The following is a 14,342-nucleotide window of genomic DNA, read 5'->3' as shown; positions in this document are numbered from 1 at the left end:
CCCAAAAGGGTCTACAAAGAAACTATTAGAGCTAATAAATGAATTCAGCAAAGTGGCAGTATAAAATCAACATGCATAAATCAAAGGCATTCCTGTATATCAGCGACAAATCTTCTGAAATGGAAATGAGGACAACCACTCCATTCACAATATCCTCAAAAAAAAATAAAATACTTGGGAATCAACCTAACAAAAGAGGTGAAGGACTTATACAATGAAAACTACAGAACCCTAAAGAGAGAAATAGAAGAAGATCTTAGAAGATGGAAAAATATACCCTGTTCATGGATAGGCAGAACTAACATCATCAAAATGGTGATATTACCAAAAGTTCTCTATAGGTTTAATGCAATGCCAATCAAAATCCCAATGACATTTCTTGTAGAAATAGATAAAGCAATCATGAAATTCATATGGAAAAATAAAAGACCCAGAATAGCAAAAACAACTTTAAACAGGAAGAGTGAATCAGGCAGTAGAGCGATACCAGATCTCAAACTATACTACAGAGCAATAGTAACAAAAACAGCATGGTACTGGTACCAAAACAGGAGGGTGGACCAATGGTACAGAATAAAGGAAACAGAAACCAATCCACAATATTACAACCATCTTATATTTGATAAAGGGGCTAAAAGCATGCAATGGAGGAAGGATAGCATCTTCAACAAATGGTGCTGGGAAAACTGGAAATCCATATGCAACAAAATGAAACTGAATCCCTTTCTCTCACCATGCACAAAAGTTAACTCAAAATGGATCAAGGAGCTTGATGTCAAATCAGAGACTCTGCACCTGATAGAAGAAAAAGTTGGCTACGGTCTACATACTGTGGGGTCGGGCTCCAAGTTCCTCAATAGGACACCCATAGCACAAGAGTTAATAACTAGAATCAACAAATGGGACTTACTCAAACTAAAAAGTTTTTTCTCAGCAAAAGAAACAATAAGAGAGGTAAATAGGGAGCCTACATCCTGGGAACAAATCTTTGCTCCTCACACTTCAGATAGAGCCCTAATATCCAGAATATACAAAGAACTCAAAAAATTAAACAATAAGAAAACAAATAACCCAATCAACAAATGGGCCAAGGACCTGAACAGACACTTCTCAGAGGAGGACATACAATCAATCAACAAGTACATGAAAAAATGCTCAGCATCGCTAACAGTCAGAGAAATGCAAGTCCAAACCACCCTAAGATACCATCTCACTCCAGTAAGATTGGCAGCCATTAGGAAGTCAAACAACAACAAGTGCTGGCGAGGATGTGGGGAAAAGGGTACTCTTGTTCATTGCTGGTGGGACTGCAAATTGGTGCGGCCAATTTGGAAAACAGTATGGAGATTTCTTGGAAGCTGAGAATGGAACCACCATTTGACCCAGCTATTCCCCTTCTCGGTCTATTCCCTAAAGACCTAAAAAGAGCATACTACAGGGACACTGCTACATTTATGTTCATAGCAGCACAATTCACAATAGCAAGACTGTGGAACCAACCTAGATGCCCTTCAATAGATGAATGGATAAAAAATGTGCCATTTATACACAATGAAGTATTACTCTGCATTAAAAAAATGACAAAATCATGGAATTCCCAGGGAAATGGATGGCATTAGAGCAGATTATGCTAAGTGAAGCTAGCCAATCCTTAAAAAACAAATGCCAAATGTCTTCTTTGATATAAGGAGAGCAACTAAGGACAGAGTAGAGAGGAAGAGCATGAGAAGAAGATTAACATTAAACAAGGATGAGAGGTGGGAGGGAAAGGGAGAGAGAAGGGAAATTGCATGGAAATGGAAGAAGACCCTCAGGGTTATACAAAATTACATACAAGAGGAAGTGAGGGGAAAGGGAAAAAAACAAGGGGGAGAAATTAATTACAGTACATGGGGTAGAGTGAGAAGAGGGGAGGGGAGGGGAGGGGCAAAGTAGAGGATAGGAAAGGCAGCAGAATACAACAGACACTAGTATGGCAATATGTAAATCAGTGATGTGTAACCGATGTGATTCTGCAATCTATATACGGGGTAAAAATGGGAGTTCATAACCCACTTGAATCAAAGTGTGAAATATGATATGTAAAGAACTATGTAATGTTTTGAACAACCAACAATAAAAATTTTTTAAAAAAATATATAATAAAAAAAGAACTTTGAGATGTACATGATTAAAATGTTCTGTGAAATAAAGGAAGATATAAGAGAGCAAATACACACAGCAAATAAAATTTCAACAGTAAACAAGTACAGGAAGCAAAAGATCATCTCAACAGTTTCTAAAAAAAAAATCCTTGAAATGAAATAAACAATAAGCCAAATTAAAAGTTCAATTGAAAGTATCACCAACAGAGTAGACCACTTGGAAGATAGGACATCAGACAATAAAGACAAAATTAATAATCTTGAAAAGAATCTAGACCACACAATAAAAATGGTAAGAAACCATGAGCAGAACATTCAAGTATTATGAGATAGCATAAAAAGATCAAATTTAAGAGTGATTGGGATAGAGGAAGTCATAGAGCTTCAAACCAAAGGAATGAATAATCTATTCAATAAAATAATATCAATTTTTTTCAAACATGAAGAATGAATTGGAAAACCAAATTCAAGAAGCCTGAAGGACACGGAACGTAAAAAAATCACAACAGATCCACACCAAGACACATTATAATAAAAATTCCCAACATACAGAATAAGGAGAGAATATTAAAAGCCATGAGAGAAAGAAATCAGATTACATATAAGAGGAAACCAAATAGGATAATGGAAGTACAAAGGATGATTAGAAATTATTTTGAAAACTTATACTCCAATAAAATAGAAGATACTGAAGTCATTGACAAATTTCTTATTTCATGTTATTTACCCAAATTGAATCAGTATGATATACACAATTTAAACTGACCAATATCAAGTGATGAAATAGAAGACACCATCAGAAGTTTACTAACCAAGAAAAGCCCAGGACTGGATGGATACACAGTCCAGTACTATAAGAACTTTAAAGAAGAACTAATACAATTACTCTTTAATTTATTTCAAACAATAGAAAAATAGAGAGCACTTCCAAACTCATTCTATGGGGCCAATATCACCCTGATTCAAAAACCAGGCAAAGACATATTAAAGAAAGAAAACTTTAGGCCAGAGGAGGCTGGGGGTGGGGGGGTTGGAAGAGGCCAGGGCCCCGATGGGCGGGTGTGTGGGTGCCCAGCACGACTCCTCCAGCAGCCTCAAGGAGAACTCAGGGCACCAGAGTTGCTCTCCTAGTAACCAGCCTTTGAAAAAGGAGAAACCAAAATGGAAAATCGATTATCCTATGACGGACAGCTGCGCAGAAAGAGGGACGGATTTTGGGACACTGCACCAGCTTTTGAAGGCAGGAAAGAGATTTGGGATGCCTTGAAGGCTGTTGCACACGCTTTTGAGAGCAATGATCATGAACTGGCACAAGCAATCATTGATGGTGCAAACATAACCTTACTACACAGTGCGTTTACGGAGTGCTATGATGAACTGGGGAGCAGATACCAGCTTCCTGTGTATTGCTTGGCACCGCCAATCAACATAATAGAGGAAAAGAGTGACACAGAGACTCTGGACATTCCTGAGCCACCACCCAACTCTGGCTAGGAGTCCCAGCTCCGACTGCGCCTCTCCACAGGCAAAGACCTCAAGCTTGTGGTGCGCAGCACAGACACGGTGTTCCACACGAAGAGATGCTTGCACGCAGCCGAAGGAGTGGAGCCTGGAAGCCAGCGGTGGTTCTTCTCAGGCAGACCTCTCACCGACAAAATGAAGCTGGAGGAGCTGAAGATCCTCAAGGACTACTTCGTGCTGGTGAGCCAGCCGGTGCACAATCCCAAGCCAGTTGAGAATGGAGCCCAGCCGGCTCCCCCTCTCCTGTTTGTTATTGTTGTCATTTTTAACTCTGTGGTGTGAAACCTATTTTCACTGCTCTGAATTCCCTATGAATGAATTTAGTTCTGAGGAATTACCAGTGAAAAATTCCATCTGTGATGGAGACCAACAAAAATAATAAAACACAAATAGCCAGCCTTTGAGACTCGTGTAACTACAATTTCTAATTTGAGAGGCAGTTAACAAATAGATAACCATTTATTTTAAAACACTCAACTACTTCATGGCTGAATTTAAATGATTTAGACTATAAGTGGAACATTGTAACCTTGAGGAACAGCACCAAGCACCTTTGAATACAGAATTTTTAAAACATCTATCAGATTATATAATTTCCAGATGTCACCAATAACTGTTATAATTTTTTGATAGAATCTGAGAAGAGCAGTATTTGAGATTCATTTCTGTTCTGGTTTTTGTTAGCTCATTTCATATTTAGCCATAAAGGAGTAAGACTGGCCAATTGTGTTTCAGTGTTGCTTTTCCCATCCCCACATGTTGAGCCCCTTATTGACAGTCACACTAAGTTTGGGTGCCTTGAGCATGTTTGGTGGCTGGGACCCTTCTGAACACCAGGCAGTAACTAGTCCATGCAGTCCTGTTTCTGATTTCCACCTGATCCTTGGATGCTGCGTAGGTGTTTTGGAATCCTGCATAGACAGCTGTTTTCATGTCTAGCTTAGAAGGTCACTAAGTCGTGTAACTTCCATACTCCCTGCTCTGTTTGCACTTGCATCGCCTCCCCTGCCCCAGGCCCACAGTCCCCGGGCAGGAGACAGGAGTCCATTACTCTTCCCACCAGAGGTAGTGCAGTGAGGCTCTCCTGGCTCTGCAGGGGTGCAGGGAAAGCCCAGTCCTACTGTGCCTGGGAGAACTTGCAGAGAAACTTTCGATTGAGAATCCAGAGTGAAAGGTTTGCTGGTGTTGCTTTCACATTAGCAGTGACGCGGCAGGGCTTCAGACCTCAGTGCTCCCAGTTCACTGTTACCCTCAGCCAAGCAGATAACAGTTCTTCTCTCATCTTTTCTTGCAAAGAGGCAAGTTAAGAACCATCTGCAGAGTCATGTTTGGTGGCCAGGAACTGAGAAATATGCGAAGGCCTGAGTCTTGGGTACTGTAGCTGAGTAAAGCTGCCCAGGACTGCGTTTAATTTGGAGCCCCATAAGAGCTGGCTCTGAGAGAGAAGGGGACTCCTTCCCTTACCAGGCTGTGTCCTGGGGCCTCCGTGAGGAGAAAGGGGAGCAAGGAGCATGGGTGCCGTGCTGGGGGGTGGCACACCTCCACAGTTACTTGGGTGTGAGCACCTTGTTAGTTAAAGTGACAAAATGAAACTGCTAATTAGTCTAAATGCATTGTTTAAAAATGGTATTAAATCTCCTATAGCCTGATTAAGTATATCTATAACTGTAACTTTATCATGTTTCTGAGAGCTTTAACTACTTCCCTAATGTTATTTGATCACTTTAAACATTGTGGCTACATCTGATTTGCTTGTTGATGATTGACTCTAAATTCAAGAGAAACAGCAGCATTAATTCCAAAGGAGAAGTTCTCCATCAGAGGTGGGGCTAGGAGGGCATTTCAGTAGATCGCCCTCATCCAAAAGTTTTTGTTCATCGTTGCCACACTGAACAGCAGCATTTCTCATGTTCATCAACTGGAAAAAAATGTTTAAACTGATTTTTCTTAAGGAAATTTGTTGATGTCATCAATAATCTATGGTTGGTAAAAGGTCTTGATTGTTGAAGATTCTCTCTCTTTAAGAGTTATTTTATTTTAAAGGAACATATAATTTGAATAACAATTTTCTGGGCATGTTTAACCTAGGTAAGAAAATCATGGTGCTGTTTAATTGTTAATAGATTGATATAAGATTGGACCAATACTTGATGTGTATAATTTTAGCATGTAGGGTTTTTGTGCTTTAAAAAAAAGTTAAAAAAAAAAAGAAAACTTTATGTTGAGAGCCACAGCCGAAGGGGCCCCAGCAAACATCCAGCTGCCAGCAAACTTCTAGCTGCCAACTGATTGGCTCCTCTGCGGTGATGCTCACTGGGTTGTTTCCCCATATTGGCCACCAAATGCCGCAGTCTGGCTGGGCACAATTCAGGAGCCACTTGTCAAAAGAAATGAACTTTATTTTTAGAACACACACGCCAAATCACACAGCTCTTCAGGAAAACCTTCAGAACCCAACTGCCACCACCGGCTTCCCACAAGCCTCTCAACCTCCCCCCACAAATATATGGAGCACTGGAGGAACCCAGCAACCCCATCAGGGTAGTGCCCAGGACACATTGTCCATTAAATCCCTCACTAGACAAACCAGAGGAAGCACAGGATTGGACATCTGCACCTCCGCCAGAACAGTACTAACTCCAGAAATGGGAGTTCAAATCATTCACACAGGAAGAACAGCAGCCGATTTGGATTCCAGAAAGATTAACTAAGGTCCTGACCCAGTGATTGTCTGGAGTCTGAGGTCTGTTTGTGTTTCCACAGGGAGAACAGCAGCCGATTTGAATTCCAGAAAGATTAACTAAAGCGATTTCTACAGACCAATAAGAAGATGATTTGGCTCAAATCCATAACAACTGATATCCAAAACTCCAGTTTGGCTATTCTTACATCTGCGACAGAACCAGGATGCTTTTTTCAATATCTATTTTATTATTACCCTTTCCCACATCATGAAGTTCTATTTTGTTTTTTGAGCTCATACAGACCTAGGTTAATGTTTTGCTGATCAGTTCTATTTTTTTGACTATAGAGTTTTTAAACATTGCAATGGAGATTTCACCTGTAAAAAGGTATAAGGCTTTTACTATTCTGTTATGTGTTGTATGGTTATATTATGTGTGCACACTTGTGTTTTGTGTTGTATGTTTGTATGTACATATGTCCATATATCATATATGATGAGCACTCATGAAAAAATGGATCCAAATATTTTTTTTATTCATGTGATTTAAATGGTTTAATTTAAATTGGGTAAACAGCTGTTGAGGATTGTTTTAATATGTGAACAAAAAAGGAGGTTAACAGATCTGTTTGTTTAGTTTCACCTTTCCTTTTCATTATATTTAATAATTCTGTTCAAGATAATGTAAATTGTTAAGAAAATTGTTTTCTTTTAGTGCCTTCTGGAATGTTACATAATTTTTTCTTTAGCCATTATTGCCAGAATTCCTATCTTCAACCCAGTGCTGGTGAAGACAAAGATAAAACCAATCTATAGCTTCTGCAAGAGCCATCACTGAACTGCTTACAGAACTTGCCTGGACTATGTATCACTTGTATGCATTGTGAATTCACTTGTATGCATTGTGAACTATCTGTTGGTGCAGTGACTTGTGGTAGTGTTGGGGTATTTTTGCTGATGGTGTCATCGGTGGTACAATTTTTCCAAAAGGAGCCATCAATTGGCTTGGTGTATCCTCCTCCCTTCTGCTTGTGATGGTCGTTCAGCTAAAATTTAGGGGCCAACAGAGGTGAGGCAAAGAACCTCACCCCTCCCCCCGCTGGTGCAAAGGCCTATATACAAGCATGGCTGTATGCTGGACAGGTAGTCAATGATGGGTAAGTTCCAATTGCAATGGTACCAACCTAAGACAGGAGCCTGACGCCTTGAGGTCAGCTCATCCATGATGGGTAAGAATCATATGTATATGTATTGGGCAACCTAAGGCAGGCACGGTCCCTAAGCCACATGCTTGTTGTTTAAACAGAGAGGGGGAGATGTTGAGAGCCACAGCTGAAGGGGCCCCAGCAAACTTCCAGTGGCCAGCAAACTTCCAGCTGCCAGCTGATGATTGGCTCATAGCGGCCCCAGCAAACTTCTAGCTGCCAACTGATTGGCTCATCTGTGGTGATGCTCATTGGGTTGTTTCCCCACCCTTTCAGACCACGGAGCTGCTCATTGGGGAACTTTTTTTTTGCTCCACCCACACGACCCAGCCAATCAGCCTCAAGAGCAGGAGGAGTGGGAGGAGGTTGAGAGGCTTGTGGGAAGCCAGTGATGGCAGTTGGCTCTGAAGGTTTTCCTGAAGAGCTGTGTGGTTTGGCATGTGTGTTCTAAAAATAAAGTTTGTTTCTTTTGACAAGTGGATCCTGAATTGTGCCCAGCCAGACTGCAGCAACTTTAGACTAATATCTCTAATGAACATAGATGCAAAAATTCTCAATAAAATTCTGGCAAATCAAATACAGAAACATATGAAAAGGATAGTACACCATGATCAAGTAGGGTTCATCCCAGGGATGCAAGGTTGGTTCAACATATGGAAATCAATAAATGTAATTCATCACATCAATAGACTCAAAGATAAGAATTATATGACCATTTCAATAGATGCAGAAAAAGTATTTGACAAAATACAGCACCCCTTCATATTCAAAACACTAGAAAAATTAGGGATGACAGAAACATATCTCAACATCGTAAAGGCTATCTACACTAAGCCCCAGGCCAACATCTTTCTAAATGGAGAAAAATTGAAGGCATTCCCTCTAAAAACTGGAACAAGACAGGGATACCCCCTTTCACCACTTCTATTTAACATAGTTCTTGAAACATTGGCCATAGCAATTAGACAGACCAAAGATATTAAAGGGATATGTATAGGAAAAGAAGAACTTAAATTAGCACTATTTGTTTCTATAACTAGATGACCCCAAAAAGTTTCACCAGAAAACTTCTAGAACTAGTAAATGAATTCAGCAAAGTAGCAGGATATAAAATCAACACCCATAAATCAAAGACATTTCTGTATATTAGTGACAAATCCTCTGAAAGGGAAATGAAGACAACTACCCCATTTATAATACCCTCAATAAAATAAAAATAAAATACTTGGGAATCAACTTAATGAAAGAGGTGAAAGAACCATACAATGAAAACTACAGAATTCTAAATAAAGAAATCAAATAAGACCTTAGAAGATGGAAAGATCTACCTTGATCTTGGATAGGCAGAATTACTATTATTAAAATGAACATACTACCAAAAGTACTCTACAGATTTAATGCAATCCCAATGGTATTCCTCATAGAAATAGAAAAAAGGAATCATGAAATTCATATGGAAAAATAAGACACCCAGAATAGCTAAAGCAATCCTTAGAAGGAAGAGTGAAGCACATGGCATCATTATACAGACCTTAAACTATACTATAGAGCAATAGTAACAAAAACAGCATGGTATTGGCACCAAAACACACTGGTGGACCAATGGTACAGAATAGAGACACAGAGTCTAACCCACATAACACAGTTATTTTATATAATACAAGGGTGCCAAAAACATACATTGGAGAAAAGATAGCCTCTTCAACAAATGGTGCTGGGAAAACTAGAAATCCATGTGCAATAAAATGAAATTAAACCCATATCTCTCATCAACTCAAAGTGGATCAAGGACCTAGAAATTAAACCAGAGACCCTGTATCTAATCGAAGAAAAAGTAGGCCCTAATCTCCATCATGTCAGTTTAGGCCCCAACTTCCTTAATAAGACGCCTATAACTCAAAAATTATTATTTGGGGTAAAAAAAGGAAGTTCATAACCCACTTGAATCAAATGTATGGAAGATGATATGTCATGAGCTTTGTAATGTTTTGAACAACCAATAAAAATAAATAAATGGGATGGATTCAAACTAAACAAGCTTCTTCTCAGCAAAAGAAACAATCTGTGAGGTGAATATAGAGCCTACATCTTGGGAGCGAATTTTTACCCCTCACACATCAGATAGAGCACTAATCTCCAGGGTATATAAAAAACTCAAAAAGCTAAACACCAAAATAAATAAATAAATAAAAATAACCCAATCAATAAATGGGCCAAGGACCTGAACAGACACTTCTCAGAAGAGGATATACAATCAGTCAACAAATGTATAAAAAAAAAAAAGTTCATCATCTCTAGCAATTAGAGAGATGCAAATCAAAACTAATCTAAGATATCATCTCACTCCTGTCAGAATGGCAGCTAACATGAAGACCAACAACAATAAGTGCTAGCGAGGATGTGGGGAAAAAAGTACACTCATATATTGCTGGTGGAACTGAAAACTGGTACAGCCAATATGAAGAGCAATATGGAGATTCCTTGGAAAACTGTGAATGAAACCAGCATTTGACCCAGCTATCCTTCTCCTGGGTTTATATCAAAAGGACTCAAAAACAGCATCCTATAGGGACACAGCCACATCAATGTTTATAGCAGCACAATTCACAATAACTCAACTGTGGAACCAACCTAGATGCCTCTCAGTAGATGAATGGATTTTTTAAAATGTGGCATATATACACAATGGAATATTTACTCAGCAACAAAAGAGAATAAAATCATGGCATTTGCAGGTTAATGGATAGAGTTGGAGAAGATAATGCTAAATGAAGTTAGCCAATCCCCCCCCCAAAAAAATACCATATGTTTTCTGTGATATAAAGAGACTTATTCATAATGGGGTAGGAAGGGGGAGCATGGGAGGATTAATTGAACTCTAGATAGGACAGAGGGGTAGGAGGGGACAGGAGGGAGCAGGAGGTTAGAAATGATAGTGAAATGTGATGAACATCATTATCCAAAGTACATGTATGAAGACACACTTGATGTGAATATACTTTGTATACAACCAGAGATATAAAAAAATTGTGTTCTCTCTCTGTATAATATGAATTATAATGCATTCTGCTGTCATATATTTAAAAAATCAATAAAAATAAATAAAAAACAAAAAATATATATATTAAATTACATTATAATTAAACTATACTATTTAGTATAGTTTAATTATAATGTAATTTAATATAGTTTAGTTATAATATTATATAATTATATTTATATTTGTAATTTATATATATATATATATATATATATATTATATTATAATTATATTATAATTAAGATATATTAAAATATACTTCAAAGTACACATCATTTTACATTTTAGTAGTGGGAATCCAACTATTGATTCTGAATAGGTAAAGAACCAAGTATGTATATTTCTTCTATATTATTTATCAATAAATGAATATAATTTTTACAACATCTTCAATATGTTGCTAACACTTCACATTGTCACTTACTTGTCTGTTTATACATCCTCATGACAATTTGTGACAAGAAACAAGGAGAGACTGCAAGAGAGCAGTGTTGGGCACCTGATTTCAGAGACAGGGAGGGGAGGAGGCTGAGGGAAAGCCATGGACAAAGTGGGAGGATGTTCACTGCCCATCTCCTGAAGGAAGGGAGGGGCTTTCAGCAGTCAGGAGTGAGCTCTAGCTGCCAAGGGTGAGCATGTTCAATTTGGATTCAGTCATGTGAGAACATTTTTCTGTGGCTCTATTCATTCTGTTACCCTTCTAGAAACTAAACTCATTGAAAACAGGACTTAATTTCAGTTCTGTCACTGCTATATATGCAGAGCCCAGAACACAGTAAGGCAGAGAGTACAAATTCAACATGTGTTTGTAGAATGAGTATGCAAGTTCACCTGAGTAGATATCTAACGAAGAGACAGATTGGAAGCAATAACCATGATTGCTGTGGCTTGTACATGTTGGATTGGGGTTCTGTGTTGATTCAAGTGGAAATACTACATGGCTGGTGATGCAGCTCAGTGACAGAGCACTTGTCCAGCATGGGAGACCCTGGGTTCTATCCTCCAGACCTCAGAAAAAGAAAGGAAGAGAGAAAAGAAGAAGAGAAGAAAGGAAGGAAAGAAGGAAGGATGGAAGTGAGGAAGGAAGAAAGGAAGGAAGGGATGGAGGGAAGGAGGGAAGAAAAGTGAAGAGGGAGAGAGGGGACATGTTAAATAAGAAACATTACTTTAGGTTGTAGAGAATAGGAAAGGAACATGGACTTGATCCCTGAGGGTTGGATGGATCAAATAGGTGAATTTGGAGCCAGAAGGAAGAATGTGCTGTGGCTCCAAGTGCTCTGCAAAGAAACTACAGGAGCAGGTGGATGGCGGTAGAGTCCCCATAAGCAAATGTACTGCAGAGCAGAGTGAGTTATATGAACATCTAAAACACTTCAATTAAATAAGAGATAATGAGCTATTCATCAACAAGATGTTACATTCATAGCTGAAAATCTACCATTTGAACCAAAAAAATCTAATATTTAACCCCTCAATCCACAATCCCACAAAGGATTTCAGTGGGAAAAGTCATGAAAAATGATTGAGAGTTTTGTCACTAATGTGAGATCAAGCAACTGTGTTCTTGTGAGCTCGGTGTACACAGAACAGGCATTCTATACTGGGTCTAGTGGATAAAGGAAGGAAATAAGTGATTTCTAGAGAAGATATGTTCTGGTCTGGACTGGATTCTTATACAACATGCCATGGCAGCTGCAAACCATATATCCCATTCACTTTATATATACTACTTCCTTTACTTTATCAAATATTGGAATAACTAAATTGGCTAAATTCTAAAGATCCAAACATGAATAAATTTATATGAGAATTGTTGGACTTATTAATTCACATTAGGTGAATTAATAAGAGGCATGTGTATTTCTATATTGTAATGAAGGTATACAAGTTTTATAGAATCTTCCTTAAGAGCACTAACATTTTTAATTGAAATCTATGTATGTATATGCAAGACTATGTAAATTAAATGACAGTAATTTCAGAGAGTGTGTTGCAGTCTACAACTCAAACCATCCATGTGTGAATAGACTCAGTGACCTGCAGAGCTGCAAAAACAAGCTGGACTCTCAGATCCCCAGACTAAAAGGAGGAATGTGCTCTGGAAACACCAGAGGGCGCTGTAGAACTGCCTTGTGGTCCCCACACAACTGTTCAGTTAGGACCATTCACCCCAAGGAGTAGTACATGTTTTTTTTTTAAGATTCAGTCAATGCTATTAAACCACAGGAAAGTGAACAGCCAAAAAATGAAAAAGAAGAAGAACCTACACTCTGTGTTATATTTGGGGCTAAAAACTCACACAAGCAGAATAACAAAATTTATGGTGTATGTTCACAGGACATTATTAGAGGCTTTCTGATATACATTATAATAAAATCATACAATAAACTATATATCATTGTAAATTACCCAATGAGATATAAAGAATCATACATGTATAATGAAAATGCACAACAAACTCCAAACTTCAATTGCTCATGCCTTTTTGGTGATGTCTTATTATGTTTTCAGTAAGTGTGCATAAATGGTTAAAAGTTCCCTTGCCAAGTGCAATGTGGTTGGCAGAATATGAACCCCAAAGATATTCACAGCCTAATCCCTGGAGTCTATGAATATGTTAGGATGTACAATAAAGTAATAATAAGTTATGCACAGAATTAATGTTACTACTTAGCTCACATTAAGGTGGGGATATAATCCTATAATCTACCTAAAGACAATGGGATCATGAGGGTCCTTAAAAGAGGAAGAGAAAATTAGAAAAACAGGTTAAAGTGGTGTATGTGAAAAGGTCTCCGTTCATTGTTTCTGACTTTGAAAATGGAGGAAGTGACCATCAGCCAAGGAATGTAGGTGACCCCTAGGAGAAAAAAGCAAGAAGATGGTTTCTCCCCTGATATCTACAGAAAATAGCACAGCCTTGCCAACATGCTGAGGTTAGTCCACTGAGATCCATGTCTCTTTTCTGACCTCTGCAAATGTAAGGTAGTAATTTGCAGAGCTTGGGAACTCAGAAAACTTGGTTCATTGTAATTTATAGTCATTTGTAATGATAGATGTCCACCAATTTTCCCCTTAGCCAAATGGCCCAGATTTATGGGTAAATATAATCCATTTGATCGGAGTCATCTAAACTCTGGAACTTGGAGTGATGATGTGGCTTTGGGCAAGTGTCTTACCAAGCTCAGCCAACTTCCACCCTGGAAAATGGACATGAGTATAGAATATGAACAAAAGATTAATCACATCCCTCTGAGTAGGTTTTCCTAAATAACCCCAAGCAGTAAGACTGTGCAGCTCCACTCTTCTGTTTCATGGCACTTTTATATTTGCTTATTGATTGCTGTTGAGTTTTCCTTGGAAACAGGCCCCTAAAGCATAGAGTCTACATACAATAGTAATAATGATCTGGACACAGTGCTTGACACACAAAAATCTCCATCTGCTGAGGGCCATCGCCAAGTAGGAATGACGCATCGATATTTCCTTGCCAGCGTACCCCATATTAAATGGACTTGCCTTGGAAATTTGCTGTGACCTTGCATGTGTGTTTGAGAAAGGTGACCCTGCCCAAGGACGAGGGTGGATCCAGGATTAGGGTATATCCTGCAGTTTGAGGAAGTATCCCACTCCTTGGGTTTAGGGCATTCCCGGTTTAAGACAAATTTAAGGCATTCCCAGTTTAAGACTATATGGGTTTTAGGGAAGTTGGAGGTTGAAGATTATTGCTGCCGGGATTAGGGTGTTCC

The 14,342-nt window shown here is 38.7% G+C and overlaps 1 pseudogene across 1 annotated transcript; it reads left to right on the top strand.

Annotated features, from left to right (window-relative positions):
- The first annotated feature begins 3,195 nt into the window (after positions 1-3,195).
- Positions 3,196-3,947, top strand: LOC308643385 (ubiquitin domain-containing protein 2-like; annotated as a pseudogene). The gene has a single exon. The product of its transcript is annotated as a ubiquitin domain-containing protein 2-like (transcript).
- The last annotated feature ends 10,395 nt before the right edge of the window (positions 3,948-14,342 follow it).

This window comes from Spermophilus citellus, assembly GCF_964194105.1.
Source record: "Spermophilus citellus genome assembly, chromosome: 3".
Classification (NCBI taxonomy): domain Eukaryota; kingdom Metazoa; phylum Chordata; class Mammalia; order Rodentia; family Sciuridae; genus Spermophilus; species Spermophilus citellus.
This window is presented reverse-complemented; position numbering and strand designations above follow the sequence as displayed.